Raw genomic sequence first — 12,794 nt, forward strand, 5'->3', positions numbered from 1 at the left:
TCAGTACTTTGAAAGTATTTTATGCCACTCTCTTCTGGCCTCTAATTTTCTGCTGAAAAATCTATTAGCCATATAGGATTTCCCTTGTATGTAACTGGTTTCTTTTCTCTTACTGCTTTTAAAATCTCTGTTCATTACTATTTTTATGCCATTTTAATTATTGTGTGTCTTGATATGGATCTCCTTGGGTGGTTTTTGTTTGACATTTTCTGGGCTTCATGGAACTGGATGTCTGTTTCCTTCTGTGTTATAGAAGTTTAAGCTTTTATTTCTTTAAATAAATTTTCTCTTCTACTTCTGGGATGCCTGTAATGAGAATGTTATTACACTGGATGATGTTACTGAGTTTCCTTAACCTAGTCTCATTTTTTATCTTTTTTCTTCTTTTTGCTTTGTAGCTTTTTTTTTTCAGTACTCTCTCACAACTCACTGATTTGTTTTTCTTTCTCTCCTTCCTCCTTGTTTGACTTTCTGTAGTGTGTTTTTAATTTTAGTTATAGAGTTTTCTTCTCTGGCTCTTATATTTTCTATTTGTCAAATGTCTTACATTCTCCACTCTTTTTTCAAGTCCAGTGAGTATCTTTATGACCATAACTTTGAATTTTTTAATAGGTATATCCTTCTCTCCATTTCATTTAGTTCTTTTGCTGTGGTTCTGTCTTGTGCTTTCATTTTTGGTATATTCCTTTCTCCTCATTTTCTTTCTTTGTGTTAGTTTCTGTGTGTTAGGAAATCATCTGTGTCTCCTGATTGAAAGATATGGCCTTATGAGTAACAACCTGTGGTACCCTGTAGTGCATTGTCCTCTGTTCATCAGAACCAGGCACATCAGAGCTGTCTCCTGAGTGGGTTTTGTGCATTCCATTATTGTAGCTAAGCCTCATTTGCTTTCAATCCAGTCTGCTGCAGTGGCCCATCTTGCCTCTTGTGGGTTGGGTTGGTCCTGTGCTGTTAACCACTAGTCTGGGGATGTTGTGGGCTTGTAATTGTGCAAGGTGAGCAGTCAGACTAGATACTTGTCTTTAGACCATTTGTCTGGGCTGGGGTCTCACCAACTATAGCCAGCAATCCTTGCTTGTCCACTGAGAGGCTTTTGTTGGTAGGTGTGGCCTGTAATTAGTTCATATGTTTGCCCAGACCTTGTGCTGGGGCTGCAAATGCATTGACCAGCAGAGCACTCCCCCTGCACTGCCAGTTTGGCTGCTGGGACTGTGAAGGTCCTGGGGTGTGTGGTCATTTTCTCTTCTCTGTGGGGCAGGAGTCACTTTGCAGTGGTGCTAGTCCTTGCTGGGTCTGCCTTCAGGATAGAAAATGGAAGGAGCCACTTTGGGGGGACTCCTGCTAGGTGGGGCAGGTTGGATCTGGAGGAGAATCTTCTGCATAAGAAGGGGGAGGGGGCGTGTGGTGGTTGAAAGTTAGGTGGAAGATGTTTATGCTTTTTCATGCAGATATCCCACTATTTAGATTGGAGGTGGGGAAGAAATGGTGCCCACCAGCAATTTTGTTCTTGAAGTCTCCTAAAGATCCCTGCCCCTTCAGCATACATTGAGGAATTAGTAATCTTTGCAAAGTGCTACTTCTGTACTGTATCTTGGTGGGACCTCAGTTTTCCTATCATCCTTTGGCTCTCCCAGGGCTGAATCTGCTAAATTTTACCCAGATTTAAGCTCCACTGATTGTAAAAATTCATGATAAGCCCTACTATTTTTCAAAGTCAAATGTAATGGGACTTGTTTTCCCAGTGTAGTTGCCATATATGTGGTGCCTGGTGTGAGGTGTGTTCCTTTCCCTTCTCCATGCATGTGGTATCTCTCCTGTTTGTGGTTAGTCTCACTGAGACTTTGGTTCTAGACTGCATCTCCACCCTTCCTGCCCTTTCGCATGTGTCCTCCTCTCTACAGTTAACCATTGAAGGTCTGTTCTGCCAGTCTTTGGGTAGTTTCCTGTGTTCAGCGCACCTATGTGGCTATTAGGTAGGTGTGTCTTTGGGACATGATGAGTTTAGAATCCTCCTACTCCACCATCTTCCAAGGATCACAAGATTTTTTTCCTTCAACACTTTAAACATACTGTGCCATTCCCTCCTGGCCTACAAAGTATCCATTAAAAAATATACTGATCGTCTTTTGGTATTCCTTTAATTTTTTTTTTATTGACGTGTAGTTGACATTGAATGTTACACTAGTTTCAGGTGTACATCATAGTGATGTGACAACTCTTTACATAATGCTATGCTCACAACAAGTGTAGCTATCATGTCACCTTTCAATATTATTAAAATACCATTGACTACATTCCATATGCTGCTGCTTTCATCATCTTGTTATTCATTATAAAACTGAAAAGTTTAGGGTTCTCCTTTATGTAAAAAATTGTTTTTCTTTTGCTGCTTTTAATATCTTTTTGTCTTAACTTTTGACATTTTAATTATGCTGTATCTTAGTGTGGGTTGCTTTGTATTCATCTTTTTTGAAACTCTCTGGGCATCTTGAATCTGGATGCTGTTTCTTTCCCTAGGTTAGGGATGTTTTTAGTCATTATTTATTAAGACAAGATTTTAACCTTTCTTTTTCTGGGACCCTTATGAGTGTTAGTCCACATGATGTTACCCTATAGGCCCCTTAAGATATTTTACCTTTTTTCCATTCTTTATTTTTTTAACTGCTCTGAATAGATGAATTCCACTGCTTTATCTTAGAGCTGACAGATCCTTTTCTCTATTTCATGCAATCTGCTGTTGAACCCCTCTAGTGTACTTTTCAATGAGGTTATTGTATTCTTTAGTTGTGACTTTTAATATTTTCTAATATTTCAAATCATTCTGAACACCCAAAGAAATTGAGCTGAGGACTGATAACAAACTACAACCAAAAGGAAAAAAGAGGCCACGTCTTGGAAGGTGGTTGGTGTAGAGACATGATTTGGAGAACAAAAGAATCACAGGTGCTGTGTAGGGATGGGAGCCCTGATCACAGAGGAGAGAATGAGAGCAGGACTCAGGGGATGGCACAAGAAAAACACTTCTCTAAAACCACTGACTGGGTAAATGAGAGGGGCTGGTTATCATGAGACTTTACAAGCAGTAGAGCTCAAAGACTGAGGTTTAGAAATCTATGCCATTGCTGGGGTAGAGCCTGGCAGGCATACCAGGTGCTTCACAGGTGCTCCTGTGAAGGAGGGCATAGGCATAAAAGTGGACATTGTGGTCTGAAGATCCCCTGGGTCACATTGGGAGAGTTAGTTCCCTTTCTTAGAGTGCATTTGGGAGAGGTCCATGGCTTCTCTGGGGACAAAAGAGCCAGTGAGTGCCATTGAGCTCTCCCATTCATTAGCATAGGAGTAGAGACACCTTCTGAGGGCAGCTAATCTGGATGTGGCTTTTTGATGCACTTTACCATGAACTCCAGGCCCCCGTGTGTGTTCATGCAACTGCCCTCCTGGGACAATCCAGCACTGGCCACACTGTGGTGAGACCAGTGTGGGTCCATGTTATCCCAGGTCCCTACAAATTGGGGTTTTGAAACCCAGCAGGTACACCTGAGGTGAACCACAGGAGCACTGTGCTACTGGATGGACCAATGATTCAGAAACAGGGTGGAGGCAGGGATCTGAGGAATGCCTGGGACTCACAAGGGGAGATTGATCACTCTTATGTGAGGCTTCCTGAACAGTGGTGGGTATGATCTCTCTTCTCTGGGGCTGAGAGAGCTGGTTAATGCCCATTTTACCCCTGCCCCTCAGCACGGGTAGACTTTAGTGAGCAGCAAAGCGCCCACACTGGAGGCTTGAGCTGCTTACACCAAACCCTGCCCCTGCTATGTTCTCCAGGTGCTTTTTATTTTTACTGGGGCAAGTGTGCCTGTGAGCCAGAGCAGCAATGGGCCCTTCCCGCAGGAGACCAGCACAACCCCCTGGATGCACCAAGTCTACTGACCATAGAATGCTGCAAAGCTTCAGTTCTAGTGAAAACAGGATCTAAGGGGATCCGTGGGTGGCTCAGCGGTTTGGCGCCTGCCTTTGGCCCAGGGCGCGATCCTGGAGTCCTGGGATCGAGTCCCACGTCAGGCTCCCGGCATGGAGCCTGCTTCTCCCTTCTCCTGTGTCTCTGTCTCTCTCTCTCTCTATCTATGTCTATCATAAATAAATTAAAATCTTAAAAAAAAAAAAACCAGGATCTAAGCTCTTTTTTAAAGGGTGGGGCAGAGGGAGAAAGAATCTCAGCAGGCTTCATGCCCAGCATGGAGCTCATCACGGACCTCCATCCTACAACCCTGAAATCATGACCTGAGCCAAAATTAAGAGTTGGTTGCTTAACTGACCAAGCTACCCAGGTTTCCCAGGATCTAGCCTCTTTTAAGAAGCAGACCAAAACACACCTGGTTAAAACTCACTACACACGGGACAAGGTCCAAACACTCCCCATGGAAGCAAGGAGAAACTGCAGAGGACTGACCAGAAGTAAAGAACAGCCAAAATACAACAGCAGAGTGGATATAGCATACATGAGATACTTCCTAAAGTGCCAGGCCATGGACAGTATATGACTTGTTCTTAATACAGTCATTAAGAAGGAGCAGAAAACATAACAGGCTTTCCTAACACACAGAAGACAGAGACCTGGACAAAATGCCAAGATAGTGGAAGCCACTCCCAAAAGAAAGGGATCTAGTCAAAACAGAACTAGAATTTAAAACATCATGGATTTGAGAAAGGCATAGAATACACCAGAGAGTCTTTTACCACAGAGATAAAAGGCCTAAAAACTAGTCAGACTGAAATAAAAAAATGCTATAATTGAGATGTGAAACCATCTGGAGGTAATGACCACAAGGATGGAAAAAACAGAGGAATGAAAATGTGATAAAGAAGATAAAATTTTGGAAAAATAATGAAGCTGAAAGGAGGAAAGAAAAATATTGGATCATGAATGTAGACTAAGGAAACTCAGTGATTCCATAAAGCATAATAACATTCATATCATAGGAATCCCAGAAGAAGAGAGGGAAAGGGGGGCAGAAGGTTTATTTGAGCAAATTATAGCCAAAACTTCCCTAATCTGGGGAAGGAGACAGACAGCCAAATCCAGGAGGCACAGGGAACTCCCATCAGAATCAACAAAAGTAGGCCAACACCAAGTCATATTGTGGTAAAATTTGCAAAATACAGTGATAAGGAAAAAAGTCCTGAGAGCAGCAAGGGAAAAGAAATCCCTAACTTACAAGGGAAGACAAATAAGGTTAGCAGCAGACCTGCCCACAGAAATCTGGCAGGCCAGATGAAAATGTCATGATATATTCAATGTGCTGAATGGAAAAAACATGCAGCCAAGAATACTTTATCCAGCAAGGCTGTCATTCAAAATAGAAGGAGAGATACAGAGTTTCTCAGGAAAACAAAAACTAAAGGGGTTTGTGACCACTAAACCAGCCCTGCAAGAAATATTAAAGGGGATTCTGAATGGGAAACAAAGACCAAAAATAACAAAAACTAGAAAGAAAATCTCCAGAAACACCAACTTAACAGGTAACAACACAAGGGCACGAAATTCGTATCTATCAATAATCACTCTGAATGTAAATGCTCCAATCAAAATACATAGGGTATCAGAATGGATATAAAACCAAAACCCATCTGTATGCTGCCTATAAGAGACTCATACTAAACCAAAAGATACCTACGGACTGAAAGTGGGGGAATGGAGAACCATTTATGCTAATGGATGTCAAAAGCAAGCTGGTGTACCCATACTTGTAACAAAAACTAGATTTTAAACCAAAGACTATAACAAGAGGTGAAGAAGAGCATTATATCATAATGAAGGGGTGTATCCAGGAGATCCCTGGGTGGCTCAGCGGTTTAGTGCCTGCCTTCAGCCCTGGACATGATCCTGAAGTCCTGGGATTGAATCCCACGTCGGGCTCCCTGCATGGAGCCTGCTTCTCCCTCTGCCTGTGTCTCTGCCTCTCTGTGTGTGTGTGTGTGTGTGTGTGACTATCATAAATAAATAAAAATTTTAAAAAAAGCTGGTGGCATTTTGATAGGGATTGCATTAAATGTGTAGATTGTTTTGGATAGTTTAACAGTATTTGTTCTTCCAATCCATGAGCATGGAATGTTTTTCCATTTCTTTTTGTCCTCTTTCTTTCTTAAGTGTCCTATAGTTTTCGGAGTACAGATCTTTTACCTCCTTGGTTAGGCTTATTCCTAGGTATCTTATGGTTTCTGGTGCAATTATTGATTCTTTGATTTTTCTTTTTGATGCTTCATTATTGGTGTACAGAAATGCAACAGAGTTCTCTGTTCATTTTGTATCCTGTGATTTTACTGAATTTATGTATCACTTCTAGCAATTTTTTGGTGGATTCTTTGGGTTTTCTTTCTTTTTTTTTTAATGATTTTATTTATTTATTCATAGAGACACAGAGAGAGAGAGAGAGAGAGGCAGAGGCACAGGCAGAGGGAGAAGCAAGCTCCATGCAGGGAGCCTGATGTGGGACTTGATCCAGGGTCCCCAGGATCAAACCCTGGGCTGCAGGTGACGCTAAACCGCTGCGCCACCGGGGCTGCCCCTTCTTTGGGTTTTCTACAGAGTATCATGTCGTCTGGGAAGAGTGAAAGTTTGACTTCTCCCTTGTTGATATGGATACCTTTGTTTTGTCTGATTGCTGAGGCTAGGACTTCCTGTACTATGTTAAATAACAATGGTGAGAGTAGATCTCCCTGTCTTATTCCTGGCCATTAAAGAAAAACTCTGTTTTTCCCCCTTGAGGATAATATTAACTGTGGGTCTTTCATATAGGGCATTTATGAGGCTGAGGTATGTTCCCTTTATCCCTACTTTGTAGAGGGTTTTTATCAAGAATGGATGCTAGGGGATCCCTGGGTGGCTCAGCAGTTTGGCGCCTGCCTTTGGCCCAGGGCGCGATCGTGGAGTCTCGGGATCGAGTTCCGCATCGGGCTCCCTGCATGGAGCCTGCTTCTCCTTCTGCCTGTGCCTCTGCCTCTATCTCTCTCTCTCTCTCTCTCTCTCTCTCTCTCATGAATAAATAAATAAAATCTTAAAAAAAAAGAATGGATGCCATACTAAGTCAAATCCTTTTTTTTTCTGCATCCATTAAGAGGATCATATGGCTCATTTTTTTTATTAACATGGTGTATGACGTTGATTGATTTGTGAATATTGAACTATCCTTGCAGCCCAGAAATAAATCCCACTTGATTGTGGTGAATGATTCTTTTAATGCACTGTGGGATTCTATTTGTTAGTATCTTGTTAAGTTTTTTGCATCCATGTTCATCAGTGATATTGGCCTGTAATTCCCTTTTTTAGTGGAGTCTTTGGTTTTGGAATCGAGGTAATGCTGGTCGCAAAGAATGAGTTTGGGAGTTTTCTTTCCATTCTATTTTTTGGAACAGTTCTAAAAGAGTATGTATCAATTCTTGAAATGTTTGGTAGAATTCTGGGAAGCTATCTGGCCCTGGACTTTTGTTTGTTGGGAGATTTTTGATTACTGATTCAGTTTCTTTGCTGGTTATGGGTCTATTCAAATTTTCTATTTCTTCCTGTTTCAGTTTTGACAGTTTATATTTTTTAAAGAATTTGTCCATCTCTTCCAGGTTACCCAATTTTTTGGCATATAATTGCTCATTCTCTTATAATTGATTGTATTTCTGTGGTGTTGGTTGTGATCTCTCCCCTTTCATTTGTGATTTTATTTGGGTCCTTTTTTCGTTAAGTCTGGCTAGAGGTTTAATGGTTTTATTAATTCTTTCAAAGAGTCAGCTCCTAGTTTCATTGATCGTTCTACTGTTTTTTCTCTGTATCACTTATTTTGGCTCTAATCTGTATTATTTATTCTGCTACTGGCTTTAGGCGTTATTTGCTATTCCTTTTCTAGCTCCTTTAGGCGTAAGGTTAGGTTGTGTATTTGAGACTTCTTTCTTCTTGATGTAGACCTGTATTGCTATATACTTCCTTCTTATGACTGATTTTGCTGCATCCCCAAGGTTTTGGACTGTTGGGTTTTCATTTTCATATGCTTCTATGTATTTTTAAAAATTCCTTAATTTGGGGGGATGCCTGGGTGGCTCAGCGGTTGAGCGCCTGCCTTTGGCCCAGGGCACAATCCTGGAGTCCTGGGATTGAGTCCCGCGTTGGGCTCCCAGCATGGAGCCTGCTTCTCCCTCCTCCTGTGTCTCTGCCTCTCTCTCTCTCTATCTCTCTCTCTCTCTCATAAATCAATCAATCTTAAAAATAAAATTATTAAAATAAATTCCTTAATCTTTGGTTAACCCATTTATTCTCTTTAAGATTTTATTTGAAAGAGACAGAGGGACCACACGTGTACACAAGTGGGAGGGAGTGGCAGAAAGAGGGAGAAGCAGACTCCCCTACTGAGCAGGGAGCCTGACTTAGCACTAGATTCTCCAACCCATTCATTCTTTTTTTTTCTTTTTAAAGATTTTATTATTCATGAGAGAGAGAGAGAGAGGCACAGGCAGACTCCATGCAGGGAGCCTGATGTGGGACTCGATCCCAGGACTCCAGGATCACGCCCTGGGCCGAAAGCAGGCGCTCAACTGCTGAGCCACTCAGGCATCCCCCATTCATTCTTTAGTAGGATATTCTTTAACTTCCATGTATTTGTAGTCTTTCTAAATTTTTCTTGCTATTGACTCCAAGTTTTATAGCATTGTGGTCAGAAAATATGCATGGTATAATCTCTTTTTTGTATTTGTTGAGGCCTGATTTGTGACCTAGTATGTGATTTATTCCGGAGAATGTTCCATATGCACTCAAAAAGAATGTGTATTCCGCTGCTTTAGGATGAGATGTTCTTAATATATCTGTAAGTCCATCTGGTCCAGTGTGTCATTCGAAGTTATTTTTTCCTTGTTGATTTTTCTGATTAGATAATATGTCCATTGCTGTAAGTAGAGTGTTAAAGTTGCCTATTATTGTGTTATTATCAATAAGTTCCTTTATGTTTGTTATTGATTTATATATTTGGGTGCTCCCAAGTTGGAGGCATATTTACCAATAGTTAGATCTTCTTATTGGATACACCCCTTTTAAAAAAATATTTTATTTATTTATTCATGAGAGACACACACACACACAGAGGCAGACACTGGGATTCCTGGTTCTCCAGGATCGCGCCCTGGGCCAAAGGCAGGCGCTAAACCGCTGCGCCACCCAGGGATCCCCACCAGCATTTTTCATAGAGCTAGAACAAACAATCCTAAAATTTGTACATTACCACAAAAGACTGTGCTTAGCTAAAGCACCCTGGAAAAAGAAAAGCAAAGCTGGAAACATCATAATTCTGGTCTTCAAGCTATATTACAAAGCTGTAGTGATCAAGACAGTATGGTACTAGTGCAAAAACAGACACATAGATCAGGGGAGCATAATGTAAAACCCAGAAGTGGGCCCAAAACTATATAGTCAACTAATCTTCAACAAAGGAGGAAGAATATCCAATGGAAAAAAGATAGTCTCTTCAACAGATGGTGTTGGGAAAACTGGACAGCAATAATAAGAATGAACTGGACCGCTTTCTTACACTATACACAGAAATAAATTCAAAATGGATGAAAGACCTAAATGTGAGATAGGAATCCGTCAAAACCGTAGAGGAGAACACAGGCAGCAACCTCTTTAACCTTGGCTGTAGCAACTTAATAGACATGTCACCAGAGGTAAGGGAAACAAAAGCAAAAATGAACTATTGGAACCTCATCAAGATAAAAAGCTTCTACACAGTGAAATAATCAACAACACTAAAAGGCAACCCATTGAATGGGCAAAGACATTTGCAAATGATATATCTGATAAAGGGTTAGTATCCATAATACACAAAGAACTTACCAAACCCAACACCCATAAAACAGTCAAGAAATGGGTAGAAGGCGTGAGTAGACATTTTTCTAAAGAAGACCTACAGATGGCTAAGACATATGGAAAGATGCTCAACATCACCATCATCAGGAGAATACAAATCAAAACCACAATGTGATACCACTTCACACCTGTCAGAATGGCTTAAATTAACACCACAGGAAATAGCAGATGTTGGCAAGGATGATAGGAAAGGGGAACCTTTTGCACCGTTGGTGGGAATGCAAACTGGTGCAGGCACTCTGGAAAACAGTATGGAGGTTCCTCAAAAATAGAACTACCCAATGGTCCAGCCATTGCACTAGTAGGTATTTACCCAAAGAATATAATTATACTGATTCAAAGGGATACATGCACCCTGATGTTTACAGCAGCAGTGTCAACAAGGGCCAAATTATGGAAAAGCTCAAATATTGACTGATGAATGGATAAAAAAGAGGTGTGTATATATATCTCAAAAGTGAAACAGGAAGAAATATATATATATATATATATATGGAATATTACTCAGCCAAAGGATAAAAATATCATTTGCAATGATGTGGATGGAACTAGAGTGTATTATGCTATGTGAAATAAGCCAAATACTGTCATTTCACTCATATGTCGAATTTAAGAAACAAAACAGATAAATATAGAAGAGGAAAAAAAGGAGAAGCAAACAGAAGAAACACGTAACTATAGAGAACAAATAGGGTTGCTGGAGGGGAGATGGGCAGGGGGATGGGCTAAATGGGTAATAAGGGGGGCACTTACTGTGATGTGCAATGAGTGAAATAGGTAAGTGATGAACCACTGAATTCTACTCCTGAAACCAGTTACTCTATGTTAACTATGTTACTCTATGTTAAGTATGTTAACTAACTACAATGTAAGTAAATAATTGATACAAAGAAACAAAATAAAGATTAAAACAATAGGCTGGTGAAAATTTTTTAGAAAAGGAAATTGAATTATGTGTCAAACTGTCCAATGTCAGTGTGGATGAATAGGACAGTGAGCGAAAGTAATCATGAAGACTTTATTCAATTCCTGTGCTATTTCAGGTAAGAAGCAAATAAATCCTCTTCAGTGTTGCATTTTTTTTTTTTTTTATCATGGAATGGCACCAGGCGTGGGTCAGAGGATAGTGCTGGCAGTGGAAAATTGCCTCCCTGCTGAAGAGCTGGACAACACACTCCTATCATTTTTGAACTTGGGATTTAGGAGAAGGAAAAGGGAGAATGGCTAGGAGCACAAAAGTCCTGAGTCAGTCTTAGTCAAAGTCCCCTGATAAGGAAGTCTTGGTAGAGGCTCCACTGTACAGAGGCCTCTGGGGGGCAGTTGGGCTGGGAATGCCGAATGTGTATCAGCAACTTTGGCTCAGGGCTAGAAGGAGGCTCAGAGTCCTTGACTGCAACTCCTTCGAGAGACTGCAATACACTGACTGTGCACCAAGTTTGTTGTGAGGAGGGCAGTTTTTCCCTATGAGGCCAGCTTGGTAAAGCTTGTGTAATTGCTTGTCATTGAACCTGAAGGATCACAAGGTTTTGGCCTGGAACCACATGTTGTGGCACTTAATGTTAAAAGTAGTAACAGACATAAAGGAGGATGTATATGCCACAACAAATTAAAAAAGATGTTAAAACCCCTTTGCACCAAGGAAAGATAAATAAAAGTATTAGAAATTTAGAAACCTGATTTTTAAAAATGTCCCGACAGGAGATAGCATCACACCATTTAGAAATGGTATTGAATTAAAACAGATATATATACACATGTGTGTCTGTATGTAAGGTCACGTAACAGCTGTCTTATAAATTATTTCAGTTGCACTTCATTTGTGTTGCTAAGGAAGAAAAGCATCTGAGACAACATTTGCACAAATCAGAGGCTGGTTTTGGTTCTGGTATTTTAGAGCACCAATTACTTGTCATACATATCACTCTTATCTTGTGATCAAGACAGTATTTTTTTTTTTTAATGTAACCTCTGTGCCCAGCATGGGGTTGAATGCATGACACTGAGATCAGGAGTCGCATGCTCTACCAACTGAACCAGCCAGGCACCACAAAACAGTATTTTTTAATACATTTAATATTTAGAGTTACCCATGCATTTGTTTTCTTTTCTTTTTCTTTTTTTTTTTTCTGTGCATTTTTTTTCTGTCTGAAGAATTCTGTTAGTATTGCTTTTGGTGTAGATTTGCTAAGAGCAAACTGGTTTTTGTATGAAAGAATATTTTCTCTTCATTTTGAAGGGTATTTTCACTGGGACTAGAATCCTAGGTTAGATTTTTGTTTCACTTTACTATGTCAATAATGAAAATTTCATTCCTTTGTCTTCTAGATTCTCTAATTTCTGTTGGAAAGTCAGTCATCAACTAGTCTTGTTGCTCCTTAGAGGGGGAATGGTCTTTGTTCTCTGGCAGCTTTTTTCTCTTAATCTTTCAACAATTTTACAGGGCTCTTAGAAGATGATCATTGTTTTGGAGCTCTGTGATCAAGGAGGAAAGCAGTAAAACATGAAGTATAAGAGTTAATGGTCCAGCTCATGTTGGGCTTTGCAGGATATGGTAAGGACTTTGGGATTTACTGAATGCTGCGGAGATCTATAGAGTGTTCTAATCAAAGAGTGATCCGTGGTCTGATTTACACGTTTTAAAAAGGCTAAATTTGTGTTGGGAATGTCAGGAAGACCCATTAGTACACTACTGTAATAATGTAGATGAAGGACAATGGTGGCTTGGACTTTTTTTTTTTTTAATCATAAATGAGCAATGAAGTGTACTTTCAGCATCTGTTAAAATATTTAATTAGTAAAGTGGAGAATGATAAGAGATTTCCTAACAAAAAACCACTCTTGCATCCTTGGAATAGCACTAATCTGATAGTATATTTTTAATGTTTATAAA

Source organism: Canis lupus, chromosome 20 (genome assembly GCF_048164855.1).
Source record: "Canis lupus baileyi chromosome 20, mCanLup2.hap1, whole genome shotgun sequence".
Taxonomy (NCBI): Eukaryota; Metazoa; Chordata; class Mammalia; order Carnivora; family Canidae; genus Canis; species Canis lupus.